We start from the raw sequence: 6,070 nt of genomic DNA, 5'->3' as shown, positions 1-6,070 counted from the left end.
GAGGAACGTGGGGCAGCTGCTCACACGTGTACTTCAGTGTGCTCTGAAGAACATGGGGCAGCTGCTCACACTGGTACTTCAGGGTGCTCTGAACACTTCAGCAGCTGAGCTGACTGCCTCCAGAGCTGGGCTCTCCCTGCTGTGGGGAAGGAGCTCACAGTGGCTGCTGCAAGCTCTGGTTCTGAGCAGTTTAAACCCTGGATGTCCCCCGGGATTGGGCCAAGTTGGACCCTTGGAAGGTCTTTTGTTATTGTGTTCAGTAATTCCAGCTTCTCCCAGCATCTCCTCTGCACTCTCTTTGTGAGGAACTTCCTCCACTGTTCCTTCCTAACAAGGCAGTATTGTTGCCACTGAAGTTAATGAGGACCTATGTGGACATTGCAGCATGGGAGGAACAGAGTAAATGTATTTTTTAATTATTTTTTTTTTATTTTTCCCCTATTCTTGCTGCATGCAAATAGCATGGGATACAGGACTGCTCACACACAACTTGGCTGTTGCTCTTGGTTCTGTGCAAACCAAGTTCAGCTTGAACTGTCTCTGCCATGAAATGTAATGCAGCAGTTTGAGTCTCTTATAATCTGTGATTTTTTTGTGGTTGGGCTCTTTGTAGGGTTTTGGGTTTGTTTAGATTGGGATGTGTTTTTTCCTTGTGGATTTTGTGTATATATCTGGGGGGGGATGTGGCACTACAATTTCTTTTTTTGGGGGAGGGGTTTTTTCTTTTTTTTTTTTTTTTAATTAAGTATCCCTAAATCTGCTAGATCAGTAAGAAAGCATTAATTTGGAGAAAAGTTTTGTGGGATAGGGTCTTTGAAAAATGTAGAACTTCATTGAATACAAAAGCATATTAAATACTTCCATATTCACCAAGACCTTGCAGACGTGCTTTCAGTCAGGAAAGGAATATTTCAAAGGATCAGCTTTTGAATGAAGATGATGTGGAATCAAGGAAGGGAGGGACTTCAAAACTGAACAGTTCTCAGAGTCAAGATCATTTGGGAAAGCAGCCCATTTCAGCTATATAAATTGCACTAGGACATACTGTGTGCCCTATGTGAGAAGGAATCAGAATTTCCCAAAACTGAAATAGCATATATTAGCTTGCTGTGATCCTGTGGTGTGATGACACAGGTGACCCTGCTGGAACTCAGAACAGGGAAATGAAAGTAATATGATTATTCAAACAACAAACAGAACTGTGTGGTTTGGTTTGATCTCAGAAGCTTGGACCAGAAACGAGCCCAAGTTCAACATCTGGGCAGTGAGAGCAGATGCCTTTCTGGACACCAGAGCCTGGACAAAGGGGCTCCTGTTTGTGCCCTGCCTGCCAGGCTGTGCACACAAGGCAGGGAGAGCTGCTGGGGAGCTGGGTCAGGCCCTTCCTCTGCCAGTTGTTCCACAGACCTCAGGAAAAATGAGGTTTTGTTGCAGTTTTTGTTCACCTCCACCATCGCTGCTGCTGCTTCCACCTGGCACATCACGTGTCACCTGTGGGGTGTGTTATTCAGGAATTAAACAAAAACCTCAGAAAAATATGCTGCTGTTTCTGACTTGAAAAGACATTTATTAATGTGGAGATGTAAGGTGGGAGTCAGAGAGGGGCCGCTGTTTATGTGCTGTGAGTCACGCCTCTCTACTTGGGAAATGAAAATTATTTAGAGGTTCTGTGTGTTTGTCAATGGAATGTGCTCCAGGAGTGTTTTATAATGACAAAAGAAATCCTGTGCTACATGCAATACAAAGATGAGAAAAATTATGAATTCTTACTCTACTGGGAAGCACAGCCAAAGAAATGAAGGAGTTAGAGAAGTGTAAATGTTCCTCTGGTAATATAACCTGAAATGATGCTTCTCTACGTTAGTCAAAAAATGCCATTTTTAACTCTGTGGTGGGAAACACTTCAGAACACCATCAGCAAGTGTTTCCTTATCTGGCACATGTGAAAATCTGCAGGTTTATCTGATATTTTAAGTTAAAAATTACTAAAGAATGGAAAAGTTAGAAGACTGTCTTGGGGTTTTTGCTGGTTTGGTGGTGGGGCTGTTGGTTTTTAGATTGGAAATTGAAGCTTAATATCTGAAAGACTAAAATTATAAAGCAATACAAAGAAATAATGGTTAGTCATTCAGGAGGGCCTTCAGTGTTAACATGCTGCAGCCTGAAGGAGGCTCTTTAAAACTCTGGTATCTTAGCTATCTTGACCATGGATTAAAGGCCTCTTCCCTAAACTGACCTTCGGTTTAATTTGGGAGAGCAAATGTGGTGACATTCATTGTATTAATTTGTCACATTGCCCCAGGTTCTGTGGCAAGAAGTTAAAAACAAAAAAGGAACAGCAATTGCTCTGGTCCTGCTTCCCTCATCTGAAATCAGTTCCAAAGCCATTCTGACATCAGTGCTCTGTATCCTGTGAAGAGGAAGCTGCAGTTGTGGCACTGATCTCACAGGTGCAAAGTGGGAGCTGAGTGATCTTCACATGGTGTTAAAGTACATTCTGCAACTAAAGCAGCATTCTGGACTGGGAGCACAGCTTTGCATGAGTGCATTACCAGGGGTATTCCAGCTGAGCTCCCTCTGGGCAGGAGCAGGTACACGTTGGGCTGAGTGAAGGATTCCACTCAGCTGTTCTCACTGTTTCAATTCAATTACTCTAAAAATTTGTTGGTGCCAAACAGGTAAAAATTCCTCAAGCCTAAATGTAGCTTTATTGTGTTGAAAGGGAAATGTTGGCATTAATATAAGGCAATGAACTGACTTTTCAGGCTAGTTCATGGAAAATTCTCTCTGGGTTCATCTGAGCTGATGAGGTGTTTACAGAGGGAAAGAGAAGCTCTGGCTCTGTCTCGTAAGGGTGAGGAACATGGGGACAGAGTCAGAGCCAGCAGTCAGGCACAGGAGGAGACTAGAGAAGGTGTCAGAAAGGGATCAGCCAGGGGAACTGTGGAGGTGGGTGGAAAAGTATAGAGAATAAATAATTGAAGTTTAAATTTGGAGATTTCATGTAAGTGTAGTTCACTGGAAAACTGGGAAAGCCCCTCTTTATTTCTGTGAGTGTGTCTTTGGGCAGAGATAGGACACTGGTGTAGGACATGCACCTGGGAGCATGGCATGGAGTGCTGTTAAAAGGAGTAAACATAAATTCCATGGGTTTTCCTAAAAGCTTATCCATAATTTAGCCTCACCTCTTTTGGGCTGTGTAGGGGGTCTAGATTTCTCTGTTCTACTGATGTCTAGCAACAATATAAAGATGTTGCTGCTACTTGGGGGAAATGTGTAATATCAGATTAGAGAGCAAAAGGCTCCTGTGATAACCCTCTGAAGGCTCTGTTTTGGAAGAACACTGAGTTGGGAGAGATATTCATGTCTAGATAAATTGATCAGTTGTATGGCATGGGTAACTCCATTTAATGCACACATCAAACTGAAACCAGGCCCCTTAAGGCTGATTCACTGCCTTGACATTTCTTCAGCACCAGGTGATGTGTTTGGATGTGCTTTGTCCTGAGACACCCTATTTCTGTGTAAAATGTAGAATTTCAAGAGAAGTCTGGGACAGGGTGGACTACAAGAGAACAACCCAAAGGTGCCAGAGGCACAGACCAGTGTCAGCCATGTGGAAGCATAATATTGGTGAAAGGCTGAAGAACATGTGATGAAGGGGAAGGGGCTTTGATATGTTAATAATATTCAAGCATGATCAATTTATACACTACCTACAATTTACATAGATAAGCCTGGAATCCCTCAGATTACCCTCTCAAAAGCACACGCTGTGTATTTGTTCCACCTGATCCTCACTGGTGGTTCAGACTCTTCAGAAGGGGTAAATCAGGAGCAAACTAACCACACCAGGTGACTCAACTGCCGCCTCAAAACTATTCCTGAGCTAAATGTGGGACATCCTGCACATCCACCAATCTGCCTGTCAGCTCTTCCACCTCCACCTCTCACTGTGCAAGGGACTGGCTTTTTGGCAAAGTGCTAATAAAATTACCAAGGTCCAATTTTTCAAATCAAAAGCTGGATCTCTGCTTTGGGGCTCCATTTTCTTCCTAAGAGTCTAATGAGGAGGGACAGGCAATTATTATTATTTATTTCACTAATTAGCTGGATAATCATTCATTGTAAAACTCTTCTGTGCTAGAAATATGTTCCTTGTACACTTTGTTTAACAGTTTCCTTTTTATCAGACTGAACCACTGTATGACATCTATTATTAGTGGGGCAACGGGGGGCACTTGGAAAAAAAAGGGGGAAAGAAAAAAGGATAATTTTTGGTCTGCGAAGATAATGCAACAAGAAGCAACAGTCCATAAAAACATCTCCTTTCAGTCTCTGAAGACATAATGCTTTATGATAACCATAAAACATTTTAGTGCAAAATAAATTGCTGTCCTATTCAAATCTTAAATGTACTACAGTGGATGTCACTGAAGACATACAGCTATTTTTTCCAATCCTGAGATATATTTTATCATAATTTGTAGTGTAGGTGACAACCTTGCACACATGATTGCCTTTTTTTGCTTAGTTAGCTTGCCAAGGTCAGAGTCCTTTGGCCTTTTATGGATGTAGAACTATTAGGGAATAAACCGGATAACCAAGTAGCGGAAAACAAAACTTGTTTCCTCGACTAGTTAGTCAGATACCCTTTGAAGAGTTCCTGGTGTTCTGAGTATGTACTTACTGAGAATTACCTCTTTTTAAATGCTATAACAAATTCTTCTCACTCATAAAACACACAGGTGATTTTTCTCATTTTCTTTTCTTTCTGTCTTTCTTTTAAATTAATTTTCATTTAGTTATGCTTTTTTTCTTTTCTAGCTAATTAATGGCATGTTGGCTTCGAAGCTGCTGTGAGGAGAACCAGGAGTTGCCACTGAGCCAGGCAAGCCCCTCCATTTCCCCACAACTGAATTCCTCAGATGTCATTTCACGTTGTGCCACTGGTGAGGTTCTCGGAATGTGCATCCTCAAGGAGTCTCTGGAATTTCCTGTCCACTTTTTGCATCAAAGCAGCCGAGAAGAGGGTTTATTCTAAAGTATTTTTGTGTTACTTCTGCTGATGATTGTGCATAAGTAGGAAAATGCTAATAGTGGTGACCAATTTAGCAGCATCATTTAGGAGATACGCCTCCACCCCATAAAAGTATCTGCCTTGGCTGATTTGTTTGATTTTGATATAAAATGTGATAGGCCATTGAATGGAATGAAAAAAAAATATTGATAAAGTCTATATGGAACCACAGAAATGTGTAAGACACGGTTGGTGACACTGATGTAAGATCTATACAAGTGTGAAGGAAAATAAGAGTATAATGCATTTTATATGTTTGCCTTTAAAATGCACTGAAAGTTTTGAAACAGAAAATTGGTCACAATAAAATTTTACCATCTGTCTTGAGTCGCTGGGATGAAATTGTGCCTCAAAGGAAACCACCGGGGTCTTTAATGTAACTGAAAATTCAGCTACGAGGGTTCATTTGTGTGTTGACTGCTGGTGATGCTGTATTTAAAAACTACGGTTTTTCCACTCTGGTGTGGAGGACCCTTTATTCCATGGCTGGTGAACAAAAGTTGTTAGCATTCAACATTTTGCTAACACCTTGAAGGGATGGGTGTAAAATTGCCTGGCAGTTTGCCCCAGATAACTCTTTTCCCACACAAAGGATCCAACGTGAAAAGTTCAGGAATCCACACAGACCTGATGGTTTGGAAGGAGGACATTTGGGGTTGTAGACCTGTGCATTTGTGTGAGCCAGTTCCTGTGAAACCCCTGGCAGGGCAAGAATTTCCATTCTTCCTTTAACTGCTGCTTCCAATGAGTCCTATTCACTTCAAAATGGCCTATAAAAGGTTTAAAATGATTTCTGTGTTCCCAATATGGGAAAGGTGGGACATTTTAAACAGGAGGTGTCAGGCTAACCCCTAAGAGAGGGTTGTGAGCAACCTTTTGGATTCTGAACCATATATTACAGCATCTATAACATGTATATCCCTTATTAAACCATTTAGAAATGCGCAATTAATATAACATGACTTTCTTGATGTGTACATAATGTGATTG

At 41.5% G+C, this 6,070-nt stretch overlaps 1 long non-coding RNA gene across 1 annotated transcript; it reads left to right on the top strand.

Annotated features, from left to right (window-relative positions):
- Positions 1-2,529: 2,529 nt before the first annotated feature.
- On the top strand, positions 2,530-5,048 carry LOC114001889. Its single transcript, XR_003545692.2, has 2 exons — positions 2,530-2,591; positions 4,828-5,048. It is a non-coding gene; the product is annotated as an uncharacterized LOC114001889 (long non-coding RNA).
- Positions 5,049-6,070: the final 1,022 nt, after the last annotated feature.

Source organism: Pipra filicauda, unplaced genomic scaffold (assembly GCF_003945595.2).
Source record: "Pipra filicauda isolate LSUMZ 115617 unplaced genomic scaffold, ASM394559v2 scaffold57_size4234018_pilon, whole genome shotgun sequence".
NCBI classification, from domain to species: domain Eukaryota; kingdom Metazoa; phylum Chordata; class Aves; order Passeriformes; family Pipridae; genus Pipra; species Pipra filicauda.
This window is presented reverse-complemented; position numbering and strand designations above follow the sequence as displayed.